This window comes from Astatotilapia calliptera, chromosome 7, assembly GCF_964374335.1.
Source record: "Astatotilapia calliptera chromosome 7, fAstCal68.1, whole genome shotgun sequence".
NCBI classification, from domain to species: Eukaryota; Metazoa; Chordata; class Actinopteri; order Cichliformes; family Cichlidae; genus Astatotilapia; species Astatotilapia calliptera.
Window position 1 is genome coordinate 22,170,121 of NC_137428.1, and position 21,049 is coordinate 22,191,169.

At 41.5% G+C, this 21,049-nt stretch overlaps 1 protein-coding gene and 1 non-coding gene across 3 annotated transcripts in view; both read right to left on the reverse strand.

Annotated features, from left to right (window-relative positions):
• The window catches only part of nacc2 (NACC family member 2), a 33,867-nt gene extending 20,723 nt beyond the window's left edge, over positions 1 to 13,144 (reverse strand). The window contains exon 1 of one of the 2 annotated variants that reach the window (XM_026173664.2): positions 12,474 to 13,144. The gene's annotated coding sequence lies outside the window, so the exon portion shown is untranslated. Of the gene's footprint in view, positions 1 to 8,552; positions 8,872 to 12,473 lie in introns of those variants that run through there. The other variant, XM_026173661.2, reaches the window with a different exon arrangement.
• A 4,154-nt stretch (positions 13,145 to 17,298) lies between these two features.
• On the reverse strand, positions 17,299 to 19,724 carry LOC113025664 (uncharacterized). The gene is made up of 2 exons (XR_013910382.1): positions 19,505 to 19,724; positions 17,299 to 19,250 (listed from the first exon to the last, which is right to left on the reverse strand). It is a non-coding gene; the product is annotated as an uncharacterized LOC113025664 (transcript).
• Positions 19,725 to 21,049: the final 1,325 nt, after the last annotated feature.

The following is a 21,049-nucleotide window of genomic DNA, read 5'->3' on the forward strand; positions in this document are numbered from 1 at the left end:
CTCATTACAACCAATGTATACAGAAGGGTATACCTTAAAGCAGATAGCCTAGAGCAGCAGAAGACCACCCCAGGTGGCTCTCCCATCAGCTAAGATGTTGAAGCCAGAATTTGGTGTCAACAACATGAAAGCATGGCTCCATCCTGCTTTATATCAACAGTAGAGACAGGTGGCGGTGCCATAATGGTGTGGGGGATATTTTCTTGGAAAACTTTGGCACACATTAACTTTAACGCAACCCAAGCCTACCCAAGTATTGTTGGTGACAATGCCTATCCTTTTATGACCACACTTACCAATCTTCTCATAACAGTTAGATAACGCACCATGTCTCAAAGCTCAAATCATCTCAAACTATTTCCTTGAAAATCATAATGCGTTCACTGTACTCAAATGACCTCCACAGTCACCAGATCTCAATCCAATAGAGCACTTTTGGGATGTGACATAAAAAAACAAACAAAAAAACAACGATTCACAGTAGGGGTGGGGTTTCTATCATATATAAACGATATACGATAGAAACGATATAAATTTGGCCAACGATAGAGATTTTGCTATCGCGATAGCGCATGTTGATGATGTCATCAAGCTGCGCCTGTTTTGGTCGAAAGCATTGCAGCGGCTACAACCATTATCAACTGCAAATTATGCCGACAGTCATAGCAAAGAGATGAAGCACTTTTGAAATATGGGGAAAGCCAAAAACTGCGCTTCCTCCACTTCCGTAACATTGATTCATTAATGGTGAATTCTCTCGCAGCTGCTCTATTCCCATGTTGTTGCAGTATATTAATAACTAACCTCGTATTGTGGATGAATAATCTCAGTTGTTCTCCTGACTGAAGTTTGGCCCGTGTATAGCATCCTGCTATGCGATTGCATTTGTCCCTAACCACCAGAATCCCTCACGTTAACTTTTATCGAGTGGGGAAAAAAAGTTGGCGTTCATCCTCCAGCTTCACTGTGCTAATGTTATGCTAACATAGCTGTGTCGCTAGCAATCACGTAGCACAACATTATATACCAGGTAGTCCAACTTCAGTAACCCTGCAAATGCCACTGCTGTTTAGTTTTCTGTCTTCATTTATCTGAAGTAGTAGCAGAGCTGTACGTTTTAATTAGTTTCAAAAATCTCTCAGTCAGAACATGGTATGTCATGTTTAGGTGGAAACTAGCGAGCTAACTTCTAACTCCGTTAAATTTAATAAATTCTGTTTTCATGGATGCCTGGATGTTAAACTTAATTGTTACACCTGGTAAAGCAGCAACGCTGATGATTTTATTAAAGATTAAAGAATTTAGACAGTTTTTAACTCTCAGTGTTCGTTTGACTTTGGGACCAGAAATGGATGGAGTTTTGGACCCAGATTACTCCGCGAAGCTCCTCACTACGGCAGCCGTAATGCTCTGACAATCCATCAAGCAGTGCGGCTTACTAAAGTTGTACTAAAACATTTTTAACAGATTTCTGCACGCCAAAATTGGTTCAAGGTCAGTAAGCACAACCAGAATTCATACATAAGGCACACTCTCGATTTATGAGGAAATTAAAGGATTTTAAGTGTGCTTTATAGTGTGGAAAATACATTATACAGAAGAAAAGAATATATCGCGATATATATCATTACCGCACATGCTTCAAATTATATCGCGATATGAATTTTAGGCCATATCGCCCAGCCCTAATTCACAGGAAGTAAAGCTGATAAATCTGAAGTAACTGTGTGATGCTTTCATGTCAACACAGACCAAAATCTCAGAGGAATGTTTCCAGCACCTTGCTGAAACTATGACACAAAGAATTAAGGTTGTTCTGTAGACAAAAAAGGTGGGGAGGTGGTGGTGGTGGGGTGTCCAACCTATTATTAGGAGTAGGGATGAGTACCGGTGTCCGGTGCCATGATGGCACCGGTTCTGACATAAACGGTAGTAACCAGACCGAAAAGCAGCGCACATTTCGGTGCTTTATTTCGGTGCTTTATTTCGGTGCTTTTTTTTCCTGAGCTGTGATACACTTCTAGCCAATCATTTTACGTTTCCGAGGATAGTAGGCGGGCCCAGGTACGTATGTTCTTTTAGAGCAGAGCTACAGATTAAAAATGCTCAAGGCGAAGCGGTCAAAAGTCTGGCTGTACTTCACAGCAAAATATGCAAACTCAGCAGCCTGCAACAAGTGCTTTAAGCTGATACTGTGATACTGTCAAAGGAGGTAACACCTCGAATCCGATGAAACACCTGGCGACGCATAGCGTTTTTTTTTTTAAAAGCCAAGAAATGCGCTGTATTTGATAGCTTGCTGCGAGACCTTACACCGAGCACATCTACTGCGGGTGGGTTGCCTGTTATCGGACCCGGAGTTAGCAACATCCCCAAAAACACGAAGAGGAGAGTCCTGGCCCCTAGCCCTGCCAGTGTAGCAGAAATGATGAGGATGATGCAGCAGCAGCCGTTCTTCTCTGCGTGAGTAGCTTAATGTTGTTCGTGTGTAATTTACGTTGAGTAGGCTAACCACGTTATTACATTAATGCATGTAAGGTGAACTAGCAAACATCATCATAGCTACATGCGGCTGTCTTCTTGTTTGATGGCAGATACTCCCTTCACCCTGGCCAAAAAGGCTAAAATGACCAAAGAAAAAGTGGGAAACAGCTAAACATGAGAAGTTTTTGGACAAAGTTTGTGTTTTTTCCATTGTTTAAGCACTGCTTCCAGCCAAGAGTGATGCCATATATGCCCCATAGCTGCAGAAAAGGCTAACATTGTTATCTTTTTACAAAAACCAGCTGAACATGAGAGGTTTTTGGACCAATTTTGAGTTCTCCATTCTTTAAGCACCGGTTTGAGCACCGTTTGAGCACCGGCACCGTTTCAAAAGTACCGATTTGGCACCGGTATCGGATAAAACCTAAACGATACCCATCCCTAATTAGGAGTTAGTGTGTACCCAATAAAGTGGCCGGTGAGGGTACATCACTTGCAGATGTTATTTTTTGGTGTCTGTTCATATTCAATCTGTAGGCGTTTATCTTGTTTTTAACAGTAATTCAGATAAAAGTCAACATCTCACTGACTAAATAAATAAAAAAACCACATATATTATTATCATCTTTGTCTCCAAATATTCTTAGTCAGCAAAGCCAAATGGTTTAAAAAAGGAGTTGTATTTGTTGTTTTAGTTCAAGGAACTCCTTTTGGTTCTACTGACTATGATCCTTTTTTTGGCCTTCAGCGCAGTAGCAGATACAAATACAGTGTTTGAACCGATGCAACAGAATCAATGAATCTTTGATCCAAGCATTGCTGAACACCAAGATCATCTGAAGATAAATGAGAAGCAATGTGGACATATTTAGGGTCTGCTATTGACATTACAACTCGCTATCCAGACTCTAATTTAAGGGTTGAGGACCAGTTCCAGATTTCAAATATGAACTTGTCTGCAAGGGTCTAAATAAATGTTCTTTTCAGAGGTTATAGCAGGCTGGTTTTTAACTTGCTGGAAACAAGCGACATACTGCATAAGACAATTTCAGTGAAAAGGTTCTGCACATATTAAGAAAAAAGAACTGTGGATAACAGCTGCGTCAAGGGTGTCAATCAAACAGGGGCATGCAAGGTGAGAGAAATTTAAAACACACGCGATCAGGTCTCTGGAAGGCTCTTCACACCTTTAAGTGTAAAAGCGGTTGTTTTTAAAAAAACGAAAAAACCTCCTACCTAGTAAAACCACCACTTTTTTAAAACAATTACATAAAAAATTGTAATCTACGAGGGATCTTCGATAGCAGAAAAAAAGAAAAAAGTTCCCAGCAAACCAGCGAGTCACAGAGTGACAGGAAGAGAGTGACACAAAGGTAGACAGAGGGTTGGAGAAAAAAAACAAAAAAAACAACAACAACAAAAAAACCCAAAACACAGCTTCTTGATCACACTGCTCTGCTGTGTCTGAGCTGACTGACTACAGTGGCACATGTGTGACATCAGAGAAGCCCAACATGGCTGCCAGAGGAGCCCAGTGCAATGCAAAAACGAGGACGCATCTTTCAGCATCAGTGCCCCACTGTCTACACACAGGAGTATACAAACTCACACATGCACACGCAAACACACCCACGCAGACGAAGGCATACAGAGAAAGCAGTCCCTGCAACGACTGAGTGCCCCAAGTACATTTTTCAATTAGAGCAGACCGAATGATAACTTTAAAAAAAAAACAACAACAACAAGAAAACCAAAAAACAAACAAGAGGCAAAAATAAATATATAAAGCAGCAGGGGACTGAAATGCATTTGATAACAGAATCAGGAAAGCCAAGCACAGGCCACAGGTCATGCCAAAAAAAAAGTGTATCACAAAAGAGGGTTTGGTCTAGCAGCAGCAGCACACGTTTATTTTGAGATCTTATACGCAACCCCCTCCCCATCCACCCTTTCCCCAACCAAACATCTCTCTCTCGCTCTCTCTCTCTCACACACACACACACACACACACACACACACACACACACACACACACACACACACACACACACACACACACACACACACACACACACACTTTCCTGTGACCTAAGAACCTTCCAGTGAGCACCATACCAAGCCTAGCACACATGTGCTCAAATAGCATGTAACCTTGGGTAACCTCATCGCACTAGTAAAGCACTGAAGTGGGCTGTGGCTGATCCTACGCTTGTTTATCTCTGTCTCAGGCAAGAAATGAGTAAAGAACGTTGAAATAACCATCTCGCATCATGAAAATCCCCTGGAGTTTACATAATGTGTGTAGAAGCATAGGTGTTGGCCACGCAGATATAGGAAATGCGCTTACATCATGTAAGGTTTCCAGGAACCGATCAGTTTGATCTGCCTTTTGATGCATGGGTCCTTTGCCATGCTGTTATATAATTCCTCGAGACAGCGTTAAGAAAAAGAAAAATCATATCTGGAATTTTTTTCTTCAAAATACTTTTCTCTGTCTGCCCAGTTATTCACAATGTTAATGGACATGAGGCTTGTTAATGAGTAGAGAGTGTTTCTCCTCCTTAGATCAGCCTTTCTCAAACTTCACAATCCTGCAGCCCAGTTAGAAATCTCAATAAACCCACCAGACTAGTTGCGTTTTAGCAGTTTTAGTTTGATCTTTAACTGGCTTGCTTGTCGAGAGCGATTCTTCGTTAGCATCTTTCCTCTCCCCTTATTATAGCCCCCATTTTTAGCTCTTTCCCTGTCAATGCTCACAAAATACACACACACACACACACACACACACACACACACACACTTGTAGATCACACAAGAGCAATGATGGATAATGTGTAACAAAAACCCCAGGCCTTTGTTTTATTAGTTCTGAAAGTAACAACTGTATCAGTTATATTTGATTGTAACTTTTATCTTAAACCGTTTTATCCATTTGCAGCAAATGATGTCTTGCAGCCAACCTGCAGCAGCTTTAAGAGAGCACGCTGTGAGAACCAATGGGCTTAGAGCATTTGCTTTTTGCTGAGGTTTAGATAACAATCAGTGAAACCACTCTGGTAGGTCGAGGCTATACATGCCAGAGTCTTGCTTGGCAAGGCCAAAGATGAGGAAATAGTCACCTTGACTCAATGAACATTTGAAAAAAAAAAAAAGTCAAGCTCTTATATATATCTCAGCTAATGTGCTGGATGATGGTCCCATGTTTTGTATGAACGGAAAACAAGCTAAACATGATGATGATTGGCCTTTACGGATGCAAAGGGATGGCCTTTTCTTTTGGACTTTTAAAATGAAGCCGGCTATTTCTAACACTCCGTTTCCCAACACTGGCTAATCGTTACAGTCATTGTAAGCACAAGCCAAGAGGAATTCCTAGAATTGACACAATCTTCCCCTCACCCTCAACCAGTCCCAGCAGATGCCTGCCCCTCCCTAAGCCTGGTTCTGCTGGAGGTTTCTTCCTGTTAAAAGGGAGTTTTTCCTTCCTACTGTCTCCCAGTGCTTGCTCAAAGGGGGTAATTTGATTATTAGGGTTTTCTCTGTACTACTGCAGCATCTTTACTTTACAATATTAAGCACCTTGATTTGGTGCTATATAAATACAACTGAACTGAATTGAGCTGAAACCCTAAAAAAAAAAAAGTCAAGAAATAAAAGTGGGTTTCTACATCTTGCCCAATGTCGTGAAATCATCAGGTAAGTCAAGTTGTGATTTAGCAGTAATTGCTTGCACATGTTATCTTTGGAAAAGGGAGGGAGTGAGGGTGGGCTGTGTTGTGAAAACGACCCGCCTCGGATTGCTGTCTTTTTCCACTGGCCCCTCCCAGGATTCGGTCCCGACTGTTAAGACATGAAGAGCACATGCAGGACAGGTCATCACTACAGAGGAGGGGGGTGCTTTCCCCCTCGCTTATTACCTTGCGCTCTAATTAGCAAGCTTTGTTTACAGGCAGGAGTCTTGAGAGAGGCTTGAAGTTTGCAGCAATTTAATTATGCGCAGCACACAGTGAAAGAGCATGGAAAATTGTGTGTGTGTGTGCAGGGTGGGGGGCTGCGAGGATAAATGCCATCCACGGTGCTCTCTCGCTGGCTCTCCCTCTCTCAGTCTGGTCTACTCCTGTGCGAGTGTGTGATTCTGTTGGGTTTATGCATGCGACTGTGCGCGCGCACGTCACCCTCTGAATTACAGGTTCAACTTTCACAGCAAGTCTAATGTACCCTCAGTGGGAGTCTGAGAATCTGACAAAATTGCTCTAATCCTTTTCAATCCTTTTTTTTGCTACTGTCTCCGTCTCCAGTTATAATGAAGCACTTTCAAAGAGAATTTAGGGTCGGAGGTTTTCGGGGTGGTGGTGGTGGGGTGGCTCAAAAAAAAGTTTGAGATACTGTAAGCGAAAACATACAAGTGGTCTCGCCACACAAGCCTCCCTACAAGGCTACGCAGCTTTAATGAATTTTGAACGGCCCAGCGCCACAAGTGAAGTGAAAAAGTGCATCCACTATGAAGTACCATCAAGGAAAAAAAATCAGATTCTCCATCCTATTTGAGAATGTGATCCCATGACCGTTTCAGAAACACATCCTCGTCATACTTCTTGGTACTCCGTAATTCTCTGCCATGGCTACGTGCTTCTATTCATGCTGAAAATACTTGGAACAATCAAATGTGCACATGCTCCCTTTCGGGTTTTTTTTTTCTCTACTCAAGAACAAATGCACACACACACATGCACAGTCTCTCTCTGTCACACACACACACAGACACACACATATACACAACACAAGCACGACATTCATGCCATGTGATCTTGCTAGGCATTATGCCAACGGCCAAACATGTCACTTACAAGAAATCTCTGAGACACAGAGAGGGAGAGAGGGAGAAATTGTGCACATTTGTCAGTTTGTGAGAGCTCCTTGTCAAGTGTAAGTACAGTGCATACACAGGGAGCAGGAGATTTAGCTGCTACAGTTATCTGCAAGTGTAGTGCGGTGTGGGGGCAGTCGATTCTGAGAAAAAACCAGACACGTGATCTCTGAGATCTAATGTGGAATTGTTCTAAGGAACATGCCATGTTTACTGTTCATTGTCTAAATTCTTGGAAGGCTTCCTGAAAAGCAGTTAGTGAGCCAGAGCAGCCCAAATCACTAACATTTCAAGATTCCTAATGGCTTTCGCTGATCCTCTCTCCCTCTCATTTGGTCCCGCATTATTTCGCCCTGTGCGAACATGCATGTTGTGTAATTTCACAGGAAATGACAATAGGTGTGGAAAAATGTTCTCAGCTGCATTATTACTTCTGTGTGCACTTTGAGAATAACAAAATAAATTTAGTACAGTAATAGAGCACAAAAGAAAAACAAAAGAAAGAAAAACGCCACACATACCTCCAGAAGATATATATTATCCGTCAATCTGTTTTCCTCGAGAGAGGCAGGAAGGTTGCCAAACCTACTGGTGTTTTCCAAGAAAAAAACTTGGCCTCATTACATATGAAATGAGCAGGAGATTCGAGGAACTGCCCAACCCTGTTTAGTGGGTTTGGCAAATACCTTTTGTGCTGCAAACGTGTGGCACTCTAATAGTTGAGCTGTAAAACAGCAGCGGTGAAGCAAGACAAGAAATGTGAACCTTCTTGTGCCCACTTTAGCATGAAGTCTAAAGGTCTTCACATGCACTGGGAGCGAACATAACGAGAAAAACAACTTAAGCAAACGCCTTTTGTAGCTAACAGCAAACACACCGTAATGTATGAAACTCCCAACTTCACTCTCTCCCCGATGAGGAAGTATGCGGACAAAGCCTGGTCACTGGGGCCAACAAATTTGCTTAGCATTTACCTGCTTTTCGTGAACTCAGAATGTATACTTCTAGTGTTTATTTGTGTCATTCGAGTCTGCGCTGACTGTGACAGCACGTTTTACTCTCACTATCTGCGCTAGTTGCGCACATTACATAAACCCTGGCTCCATCGCCTTGCTGCCATTCTGTTTAATCCCTAAAAGAGAACATAACCCGCTTTCTTTTTAGCAAAAATAAGTTGTCACATACACATGTGTTTACATACCCACAAGCTATGAAGAAGAAAAAAAAAAATCCTGTCCCTCGTGCTTCTTTCCTTTAAATTAGGAGTGCCTGTGAATGAGCCGTGTTATTTTCCAGCCGGTCGTGATGTCAAAACGGGCTAGGCTGTTACACGTCTTTGATGGAAGTTTCACATCTTATGGTGTCATCTGATCCAGAGTGGCAATACAATCAGTGCATTTGGCGGATCGCACCGGCGTGTCTGAACAAAGTTCACACTACGTATACACGTAGCTTTACAAATCATACATGCCCTGCCTGTATTTTTAGAATTTCCACGTCTTTCCCCAATTCCTGTTTTTACAGGCTTACTTTTATTATTTGCTTTGACTTAATCACCCATGCTGCTTTTGACAGCTGTATCAGGGCAGAGCTAAAAACCAGAGGGATGGCACACTGAATGAGCGAGTTACCATGTGGCAGTTGCCTCTGCAGAAGTCAGCGAATGCTAAGTTTCCTCTACTGTATTTAAATTGTTTAGCCGTACAGCACATTTTATGCCGTCATCCTAGCTGAGGTATAATTTGCATTTGGAGTGTGCAACGTTAATTGAGGCTTTACATTTGAAAGCAGGAGCCTGCTAAGGTCCGCCAGCATCAAGGGTGAAATCTTAAGTCAGACAATGAGGAAGGGGTGCAGTCTAACATAAGATGCATCTAACTACCAACAATTTACAGGCGATTCCTTTCCTGAGCAAGTATGGATAAAACTTACCAAACAGATAGGGAATCTGAACAAAAACCAAAAAAGGGGGGGATTAACCGGCCCCTAAATAGACCACTGCTTTCCCTTACTGAATCAGTGTGAGGGACTGCTTATTTTAAAGCACTTACTATTAGCATAAGGACATTATTTTCCTCACTTACCCTCTACATGCACATCTAGTTGGCAAGAAACACCAAAGTCAATTTTACAGTGTTAGCAGTACTGGGTTAGGGAGGAAGGAGTCATTTTACTCCAGTATTCTTTAGAAACACCACAAAAAGGAGAAACTACATGGCAAAAATATTTGCATGTTCCCCAGAAAGATCCAAATACACGCATGAATGTTAAAGTCTGAGCACAAACAAGCTTACCTCCACATTTAATTCATGTCACCATGTGCTGGTGTATGTAGATAAATTCAGCTAAAGGAAAAATGTATATGTGACCACCCGATGCGTATCTTTCCCAGAATTCCTGAACGCTTACTAGAAATGCCATGTCTTCACAGTTACTCTTAACTGTTTAAACCTCAGTTCCATGAACAGCAGCCTACATGCCTGAACATACCAGTAGGAGCAGGTTTTTTTCGTCCATCAGGGTTTAACTCGAACAAGTAGCATGTGTGTTACCAAGAAAGCACAGAAGTAACCTATGAGAATACAATGTATGACTGTTGGTATCGCATACCATCAGCAATGACTCATGCTTGTCTCAGGAAAGGAAAATCATAGACACATAAACACACTCCCCACACAAGTTTACACGCATATACAGAGGAAAGTGCGCCAAGCATGAGGGTGAACACGCGCACACGCACACAGTAAATGAAGCCGCACTAGAGATGGTTGCTGATTTTTCATGTAGTCGACAGTGCCCTTGTTTAGTTTTTCTTTATTAAAGCCAGGGTACAAATCTGCAGTTAAGATGATCTTTAAAGCCAGCCAGCGTGCTACTGTAAATTACATTTGGGATTAACCCTACTTAAATATTTGCTGTGTAAGAAATAACAGGGGAAATCACCTCCAGGTGGCTTTCTACGACTGCTTTACACACTGATCAAGTGATGAAGTTAACGCCACCCCCAAATCTCTTGCAAATCTACAGAAGAATTTACTGGGAACGTCTACTTTGCTGCAGAGGACCTTTTAATTTAAAGGTCTGACAAGCGATGAGGAAACAGTCTCACCGTTTCCCCTCTCCTTCGGCCTTTTCTCTGCCAGCGTGTCCACATCAGTTTTATTTATTGAATCTCTCTCGCTGTCTCCTTGACACTCCCTACCCGCACAGCCCCCGGCCCCCTTGTGGAATGCTGTATAGAGAGAGGCCTATGGAGGAAGGGCATCCCGGGACACAGCTAGAGCACACACAGAGGCACACACACATACATACACTAACCCACTCACTGACACACGCAAATACATACACACTCTCTCTCTCTCTCACACACACACACGCATGCACACATACACACACACACAGACAAATACAGCTGTTGAGAGCCATCAGAACCCTTTGGCAGATGCCCAAATCAAAGACCACTGGTGTCGGAGGGCCTCCGTTCACAGAGAAATAGAGAACGAGGGGGGGGGGGGGGGGAGACTCCCATTTTCCATGTATGTTATCTTAAAGGCTGGACATAAAAACTTGTCAGCGTGAGCTAACATTACTGTGAACCGATTTCCTCGTAATGAAGGGAGGGTATGATGAACTGCCCTCATAAAAATCTGTCTCTGTGTTGTCTTAGGGCAACCAGGTACAACTATGGATGCATAATGATTTAAAAGGGCAGCTTAAAATTAGTGCAATGCACCTTCACACCTTCTTATATCCACAGGTTATATATTTATATATACACAGAAACAGATGGGTGTTAAAAGTAAAAGTTATAAAGTTACACTGCAGTTTGAAAGGGTTCATTCACCTAATAACCCCACCTGAGTGTCACCTGTTGAGGACATGGAAGCTTAATATGAAGTAGGCTGCATTGCTTAACTTGTTGCCACGTTACCATAAAAGTACGATAAAATGTATCTAAGATTTTTTAAAAGAAGAAAAAAAGCATTTTGTCTTCTTAAGAAACAAACAATTGACTCACCAGTGGACTAGACAATAATAATTACAGCGACAGAGAGAAAGCGTGTGTACTGGGGGAGGAAAAGTGACAGGAAATGAAGAAAACTACCACAAGCTACATGCTGGGTAGCCACACACTGCACCCATGTACACAAGGAGAAGAGAGAGAAGAGGGGGGTGGTGTTGTTTTGTATGTATAGCCAGATGGCTCCTGCTGGGGGTTCAAGTAAGGTAAATGGAACCACGGCTGACAGATTTGATTCAACAGCATGCACAAATAACATATAAACATATATTTTTTTCAATCCATATATGCCAAACATAAACTTCAGAGCCCCCTCATCCCCACCTTTTTTAACAGCCATGTACTTTTCTAAGCTAGCCAGTCAGCCAAAGAGGCCAAGTGTTAACCAGACTGTACCCGAAAAATAAACCCCCAAAAAGAAAACCTTGAAACAACAGTCATGAAAATGTAAGCTGATATCCTATAGACTTTTTCTTTAGCGACTACAACCAATAAAATCATATCTGCAACACCAGTACCTCGATCCGTCCTGTGATTCTCAAATCTATAGCATTACAATAGATGCACTATGGGTGGAGATTTATCTTTTTTCCTTTTTTTTTTTTACCTCATCGTGACGCAAGACCGATAATAGCTTGCCACTTTCACCACTCAGTACAGTTGAAACTAATGACAACACCAGTTCCTGTGGTTAAAAGCAATGGCCAAAATTATCATTAGACTGCAAATTTTGGGTGGGTTTTTTTGGGGGGAGGGAGGGGGGGGGGTGTAGAAGAGGTTAGGGTGAAAAACTACAACTACTATCAACCTGATTAAATTCCTTCAGAGGCGCGTGGTACGGTTACACATTTTCCGACTGAAGTTTAAGGCGCTAACTTAGTTTTAGGTGGCCGAAATAACTGAAATTCCGACTGGCAAAAATAAATAGATAAAATATTTTTTAAATGTAGCTATGAAGAGAGAGGGGGAAACGAGGGAGTACTGCATGGTAAAACCTATGCGTCATACGAATCAGGCTCAGTACATATAAAGCCAAGAGAGAGAGAGAGAGAGAGAGAGAGACACACACAGAAAGGGGGGGGGGGGGGGGTGTATATTTACCCGATGCGTCGTTATTCCATAAAATCAGCTGGCCCAGATGTGGCAGGCTTTTTCTTCTTATAGCCTATAAAGTTTGGAAGGCGTTTGTTTTTTGTTTTGTTTTTAAAAAGAAGAAGAAGAAGAAGCAGGCCCCGGTTCCTTTCGTCCGCTGGCTCACTCTTTCACTTTATCTCCGGCCGCTCGTTCCCCATCTCTATCCCACTCTCTCTTTCTCTGCCCGCTTCTGTCCCTTTGCAGGAAGTAAACGCAGCTCACATGAACAGTATACGGACTGCATTCAGCCTGACATCATGCAGCACTCGGCAAATAGTTCTTTTTAAAGACACAGACATTTTTGGACCCGCCAGGTTACTGTAGGTACTCTGTCCTACTGTAGTCTACGCGGCAAACGGGCAGTCGGCAGCAGCGGTCGGTCATATCGTGCGCCTTTACGGACACATGAACTCGCTGCACTCTGCGGGCTTTAAAGGTGTAGACTGCTGCGGAACACTTTTTAACGAGATCACCGGACAGGTTCGCGCGCCTCCACCCCGCCACTAACGTGTTCCTGAAAAGACAACACACTTGGGAGCACATTTGGGGGGCTATAAGTAGGGCAGGGGAGGGTTGCACGGCTCAGTGAGACCCCATTCGGTGTCGTCTACATGTGTGGTTACTTCACGTGTCATTATGCGATGACAGTCCGGGCTACATGATGCGCATGTGTGCCGTTCTGCTAAATTATAAGCGCCAACTGCTGGCGGTGTGACCTCAAGTCAACTTTTCTTTACTGCAGGCCTGTATCACGGTGTCACAGCACGATAAATCACTGCAGGAGCCTCCAGTCTACCACATGAAATCGCCATATTCGTTTATTTAGATTTTTTTCACAATGTTATACTATATTTACCTTGTTGATTTGAGTTATTTTATGATCGTCCAATCACATTTTTACTTTTCACTTGTAAATTTACACACTGCAATAGCAATTAAAATCAGTGATTTTACCGGGCATTTTAGTGATTTTAACTGTAGTTTATACATACACACATATATCAGGGATGTCAAACATAAGGCACAGGGGCTAGAACTGGCCTGGCACAGACTACAATCCGGCCCACTAGACTTCTTTAGAAAATGCAAAGGACTGCATAGATTTTGAACTTTTAACTGTATTTTCACAAGTTTTACAGCTTTTCCTAATGATAAAGACCCCACACCGATTGCCAAGGACATTTCTGTGAGTTAATGAAAACTTTATATATTAATTTATAATTACAGGATAGTATAATTAGTCTGTGCAGTGATCTACCAGAACCCTTTATGTGGAAAGGGATGAGGATGAGTTTTCTTTCACATTTTATTTTTAGATAAACACACACACACACACAGGTACATATATAACCTCATCTAGGCATGAGCACACAGCCACCGAGACGTGCACCTCATCTATACACTCCACAGACATGACACACATAACCTCACACAGGCACAGCAAACACAGCATAGACACAGGCCTGAACACACATGTGAGCCAAGCACATACCGATGGACGTATGAAGAGCTTCTATCTTTGGCCATGTTTGCAGGGTCAACATATAGTACTGTTTTTTGTAATAAAGCTGTTATTGTATGTGAGCATACATGACAGATTTGTTTCTGTAATGGCACCAGCATCACTGGGAGAGTACAGGTCAGGAGGATCCTAGCAAAGAGGAGGCTCTCTGTGAGATAACCTTTTGTGGTACCAGATTTATGGAGCAACAGCGGGTACAAATGTAAATGTGGAGAGGCTGTGTCTTTTGTATTTCCTCTGTAGCATGAGAGAGATAACCCACACATGAATAAATATCTCAAACTACTTGGAACTATCTTTTTCATATTCTCTTTCCTCAATTCAACCACCATCATTTAGTTTTATTGATCTGGTCCACTTCAAAGAGGGCTGTATGATGTAAAATGAGTTTACATTTACTTACAAAATACATATGAGTCAGTCGTTCTTCTCCCTTTTCAACCAGTTAATTAATTTTATAGGTTGGCTGGATTATCTTTAGAGGTCAGAAGACAGAAAAACAGAAAATATTAATGCAGTAGTTGTACGTGTCTTTGTGAAACTGGATAGAACGAGTGTAGATATCTAACTGCTGCCCTCAAAAATGGATTTGTCAACTTTAATAAACATTAAACTATAATTTTGAGTAAAATGCACCTGAAACATAGAAAACCAAAGGTTTATTTATTTCAATAATAAATCATTAAGGAAAATGTGCTTGCTATAACCTGAAAGAATACCAACCAGGCACATTTCATTTGACCAGATTCCACTAATTGTAAAATCTTACACTATACTTATATAACAAAAACGTACACTTAATTAAATTAGTCAGCACTTGGGCATTTTTTTCCAGCTGTATAAATATCTACAGGTGTAAATCAGCTTACCCGTTCCCCATTTTTTGCCCATCTCTATCAACCCAACTCTTTATGTTTATCCATGCAGGCATTTTGTAAATTTAACATTTGATATTTCTTTTTATTTTCACTTTCTTACGGGATAGTATTGTATGTATTTATATATAGATATAGATATATATACCAATTTGTTAGGTACTCCTGTACAACCGCTCATTAATGCAAATGTCATTAGCGAATCACATGACATGTATAATTAGGCATATTAAAACTGAGCATCAAAATAGGGAAGAAAGGTGATTTAAGAGACTCTGAACATGGCGTAGTTGTTGGCTAGTCTAAGTATTTCAGAAACCGCTGGGATTTTTCCATATGACCATTCCTAAGAGTTTACACAAATGTTCTGAAAAAGAGGAAATATCCAGCGAGCGGCAGCTTTCTAGGTGAAAATGCCTTGTTGATGCCAGAGGTCAGAGGAGAGTGGGACAGACTGCCTCGAGCTGAGGGAGCTGCAACAGGAACTCAAATAATCTCTTGTCACAACAAAGTTCTGCAGAGGAGCATCTCTGAATGCACAACACATCAGACCTTGAAGCACAGAGGCATAGACTAAACAGCAGAAAATTGGAAAAATATTGCCTGGTCTGATGAGTCTCGATTTCGCTTTGTAATTTAGATGTAAGAGTCAGAATTTGACGTGAACAACGTGAAAGCATGGATCTATCCTATCATGTATAAATTGTGGTGGTTTAACAGGGCAGTGGTTATTTTCTTGGCAATCTTCCGACCACTTAGTACCAGTTGAGCATGCTTTAAATGATGCACCCTGCATGAGTATTATTGGTCATGATGTCCACAGTGTATCCATTTTCTGCTGGAAGCAGCTTCCAGCGCTGTCAAAAGCTCAGATCATCTCAAACTGGTTTCTTCAACATGACAATGAGTTCACTGTACTCACTTTCATGAGCACAATAGAGCAGTAGTCATGACTGCTGTACTGTACTCATGACAGTTGGAGAAATGTTTCCAGCACCTTGTTGAATCTGTACTGCGAAGAATTACATTTTCTGGTGGCAAAACGGGGCCCAACCTAGCACTAGCAAGATTTAGCTAGTAAAGAGGACAGTTAGTGTAAGTATTTAAACGTATTTCAATTAGTTTCCTTAACAATCATTGCTACATACACTAACTTATTCCATGATGACAAATAACTTAGTCCTGTGTTATTTCAGCATAAGGGTATATACGTTTATATATGTTATAAAAGTCTGTGGTAGCACTTTAATATTCCTAAGGTTAGGGGTATAATGATCTTTTGTTATTTAAGCACACACCTATTGTCATTCATTTTTACAAGGACTTTTGTTTTTCCCAGTTGTGGCTTTCTGCCCAGCCAAACCAGTAAAAGCCCTAAGTGTAGCCTAATTAAATGACAGCTTTTGCTGTTTGCTCCAGTAAACTGTCATTTTGCAAAGCTGAATGTTGAAACACGATATTTTACTTTCTGCACCGACAACAAAACCCGATCTTGTGTTTCGTACGCATTTCCATATTATCGTTTCTCACAAAGGCCGGGTTAAAAGTTCAAGATAAGAGCTGAAAAAATAGAAACAAATGCAAATGTCGGCGAAACTGAGAAGTCATTCAGTCTAAGCAAAAAAAAAAAATAAATCAGCTTTTCATACAGAATGAAGAAATGAAACTGAACAGTGAATGACTTAATCATCAAGCCCACCTAAAGAGTATGTTGGCATCATGGGACAATTCATATTCTCTAGTTCTCTGTGTAATTCGGGCTGTCACACTGACCTGGCTCAGAACATGAGGCATATGATGTGTTGATCCAATGAACAAAAGCTTATTGTTGCTCTGATTAGCCATTTATAGGCCTTGTGGGTCTGAAGCATGTCTCAGTCAGCCCACCAGCCACTGTGTTGAAAGTTCAAATCTAAAGTTGGCGCTCTGTACTTCCAGCCTCTTTTGCATGCTTTCCTAATCATAGCTATCCAACCTGATGCTTGTGCATGACAAGAACAAAAAAATAGTTAAAATCTTCAAAGCAAACCCAGGTTTAGAATTAAAGTGCTCATTTCAGTGCCTTCATTAGTTCCAGTAAGGCATACTTCACGGTATGTGAAAATGAGGCTATATAAGGTGATTGGGGCACAGCCATCTCCATTGTTATGCTTGGCACAAACAGCAGGATCTAGTTGTGGTTGGTGTTTGCGTGCTGGAGGAAGCTAAACAGAGAAGTCTGTCAGAGCAGCTCCAAGACCATGTGAAGAACGACTGATGGAACACTTGACCCAAAGCCGTTTTCAGTTTGAACTGTCACACACTCTTATGACACAGCTCGAGGCATGCCGTCATGAGTGTTAGACTACACAGTAAACACATTCATTTGGCCATGCATTGTAAAGCACAAACCAGCTCATGGAAAAAAAGAATTTATTAAACAGCTTTAAAAAAAAATGTTTGTGACTCAGGCTATACCCTTTGCCCTATTTTGCCCAAAACATATAAAAAACACAACAAAAACTTTCTGATGCAGCACATTCAAGGCAAAAAAACTCCCAAAACATCTTACCTGATTTTAATTTGGCCACTGCCATCTCCTTGTTCACCTCTCCATCACTTACAGGACTTCTGCTATTTTCAGATTGCTCTCTGGAAGTCCTACGTTTTAAACACTTGCCCCCTCCACGGGCTTTAAACTCGCGCAGAAAGGGAACGTCAATACCTGTGTCATCATCTGTCATCTAGCTATGAGACCAAGTCTGAAGGCTGGTTGCAACTAGGAGCACAGGTGTTGCTTATTTCCTGTCGCTCACGAGGTTGTGCACCATCAGTTCGCCTCCTCTCCCCTCCCCCAGGAGTCAGACTGTCTAAGGGAGGACATTCAGCACAAGCGACCTCAAAGCTGGGGGTTTTTTTTTGGTCATACCAACACAGTTGTGGCTTTCCATCTGCCCTCCTCACCAGATTTGGATTTTTATTACTTTGAACACTTCCTTAAACTCTAACTCAGAGTAAAGCGTCACTGTTTTGACACAGTGAAGAAGATCCAGTGCACATCCCAGATTCGGGCGGGAACAAGACTTCCAGGGAGCATTCTAAAAATCACAGGAGTGTGCAAAGGCTTCAAGCACCAAATCAACAGACAGTGGCCAAATTTGAATCCAGGGAAGTTTTTTTTTTTTTTATTCATCAGGTGGAGTCATTTAACTTCTTTTTTTTTTAAAAACTGTGCTTTCTATTTTACATTGTATTTTTATTTATACACAACATCATTTAAATGCACTGATTCATACACAGTATCATGACATCCTCTTTGTGCTCCAGCATGACTTTTTTGTGGCACAGATCACTGACGTGCATCCACAGTCACGATGCACATCAGTCATCTGTTAAGTCACTCCTCCATGCAACAGACTTTGAACAAACACATTCCTAGACGAGATGTCCTTTAAAGTCCATTAAGACGGTTTACAAATGGCACAAAATACAAGAATAACTTATATAAAGTCACAAGTCTCACTCTCATTTTTGACATTTCTAACTTCTCTGAAGTATGCAGGACTGACATTTTTTAAAAGAACAACTATTTAACTGTTTAAGCCACGCAGGCTGGTTTAAAGATCGCATCAATGCTTCTGATGCTTCTTATTGGATTTTAACCTTATCTACAATAAACCAAATGAGATTTTGCACCTTTCTGACTACAGCAGAGTCAAATATAAAACAGAGTATTTGAGTGCAAAACATTCCAATCACATGCCACATTTCTCATGTTTCTCATGACAGAGCTACATATCCACGAACACCATTAAGCACCAGCCGAGTCCCCCCACCAGAAACATGGTGATCTGCATGCTGTATATAATCAGGTCATTAAGCACACCCAAGTCCAGTCGCCGGTGCCCCAGCAAAAGCAGGATGACAGACAGCTTGTATTGCAGGCGCAGGAGCACACGCACGCTGATGTACTGCAGGAAGAAGAGCGCAGAAAGCGACACCCAGAGCAGAGAGGTCAGCAGGCTGCAGCCAAAGTAGAGCAAGAAGCGGAGGAAGCTGTACATGCAGCGTGAGCGCAGGTACAGGTCAAAGTTATTGTACTTAGTCCGCACTAGCTTGGAAGTGTGTGCCGACCCACAGGCTGAGTGCATGCAGGTGGTGTGGGGGCCATGGAAACTGCGCACCCGCCGTGGGATGGGGATCACAGGCATGGATGGGCTACAGGAGCCCAACAAAGTGCACTGGAGTCCTTGATCCAGATGTGAAAGCTGCTTCAGGGGAGGCAGTCAGCTTCATGGGGAGGGGATCCAGGGTGCTCGCTTCCCTCTGCTGTCAGTCAGGGGTTCTCTTTAAAAATGGAACAAGGCTCTGTGGAGAAATTAAGATGGTTAACATGCTTTTAAATGCACATTCAAACGGCACACACACCTACAAGAAAGGCAAGCTTATGCAAACAATACCCATAGATATGCACGTTGAAAAAGACCTATGTATATTTAAAAAACTTAAGCTAGTGATCATTTTTGGATGATTAAAACATAGCCACAGCATAGTATATGCAACCCCAAAGCATCCTTTCTTCATATTGTGGTCTAGAGCTAAGTAACAGTGCAGAATCTTACATGAAACACCGAGACGTCTTCCTCCACAACGAAACAAAATATCAAGGCTGTTTGACTCGCATACGTCCAGAGGATTGCGTCACATTATTTAAATTTTCCAGCAACATGCATACAAGCTTTATTTTCCTATTTTTTTTTTCTTTCTCAAGATAAACCGTGAAGGCGGCAGCGAGCCGGCGCGTTTACGTCCTGTCGCAAAATATACGAGTCATCCTGCTGTGACGGCAGAAGCCGACTTAAAGGGGAAGTGCTCCTCAAGAAAAGGAGCTTGGTTTAGATTTGTGCTTGTTTGCTCGTATGTAACGTTCAGCTGCTTTGCAGTTATTTTAGCAACCGCGTATTAGGCAAGTATTACGTATGGTTTGCGTAATATGTCGACTGTAGATATGTGTGTAGGCCTACTACAACTCGAAGGCTAATAGTATTAGTTTAAGCTAACTTCAAGGGTCAGAGTTTCACAACCATTTGGCCTTTAGACCACATTTCTTCAGCATGAATAACGTTTAGAAAAGCAGCACACAGTTCCTGGATATGTTTCAGTCCTTACAGTGTGCAAATAAGATCCAGGAAATATCACATTACCATTTTATTATGTTTTTCTTTCTTTTTTGTTGTTGTTTTGCCTCTGTACACCATCACAATGGATTGTAAATTAGCAATGATAATATGTGATTGAAGTGCAGTGTTTTGGTTTTAATTCAAGGTGTTTTTTTATTTTTTATTTTTACATAAAATATATATATGGAGTGGCCAAGTTTAAATTTTTTTTAGTACATCCTCAAGAAGTGGTCAGCAATGCCTAAAGGTGTGAAAGATCACAGAAGGTAACTACAGTGCATGATGACAGAATTCTTTCCATGGTTAAGGAAAACAACTGCACAAGTCAAGAACTCCTACAAGGAGGTAGGCGTATGATTGTCAATGCCTAAAGTCGAGAGATGCCTTCATGAATGGAAATACACAGGGTTTGCAGCAAAGTGCAAACCACTGGTTACACTCAAGACTAGGAAGGAAGTAGGTAAGATTGTATTTGTCGGAAACATTGTCAGCACAGTTCTGAAAAACAAACAAACAAACTTTGGACAGATGAAACCCAGAGTAACTAACACCAAAATGATCATAAGAGATAAACATTGATGTGAGTTTGGCCGATTAAATTCGAGGATCTGAAAATGGAGGACTGTGTATAAAACTGGTTGCAGTTCTAAAAAGTTCATGCAGAATTTTGCATAAAACTCCTTGAATTAACACGTAAAGTCTGCACTTCAATCACAGTCACATAGTGTATGATTTGAAATCCACTGTGGTGGTTTATAGAGCAAAACTGCAAGAAATGCTGTATCTAACTGTGTTCACAGTCACCTGGATGTCTCATTAATCAGATCCGTTCACAAATATTCTGAATTCCTTAAATCTTGCCCTTGACAAATGCCCCCCTATTATAATCAAAGTTATAACAATGTGAGTAATGTAATGTCAATGAAAATATAAAACTGCAAGAACACAGCTAGTGCATTAAAAAAAGCATTTTCAGCCTTTCTGAAT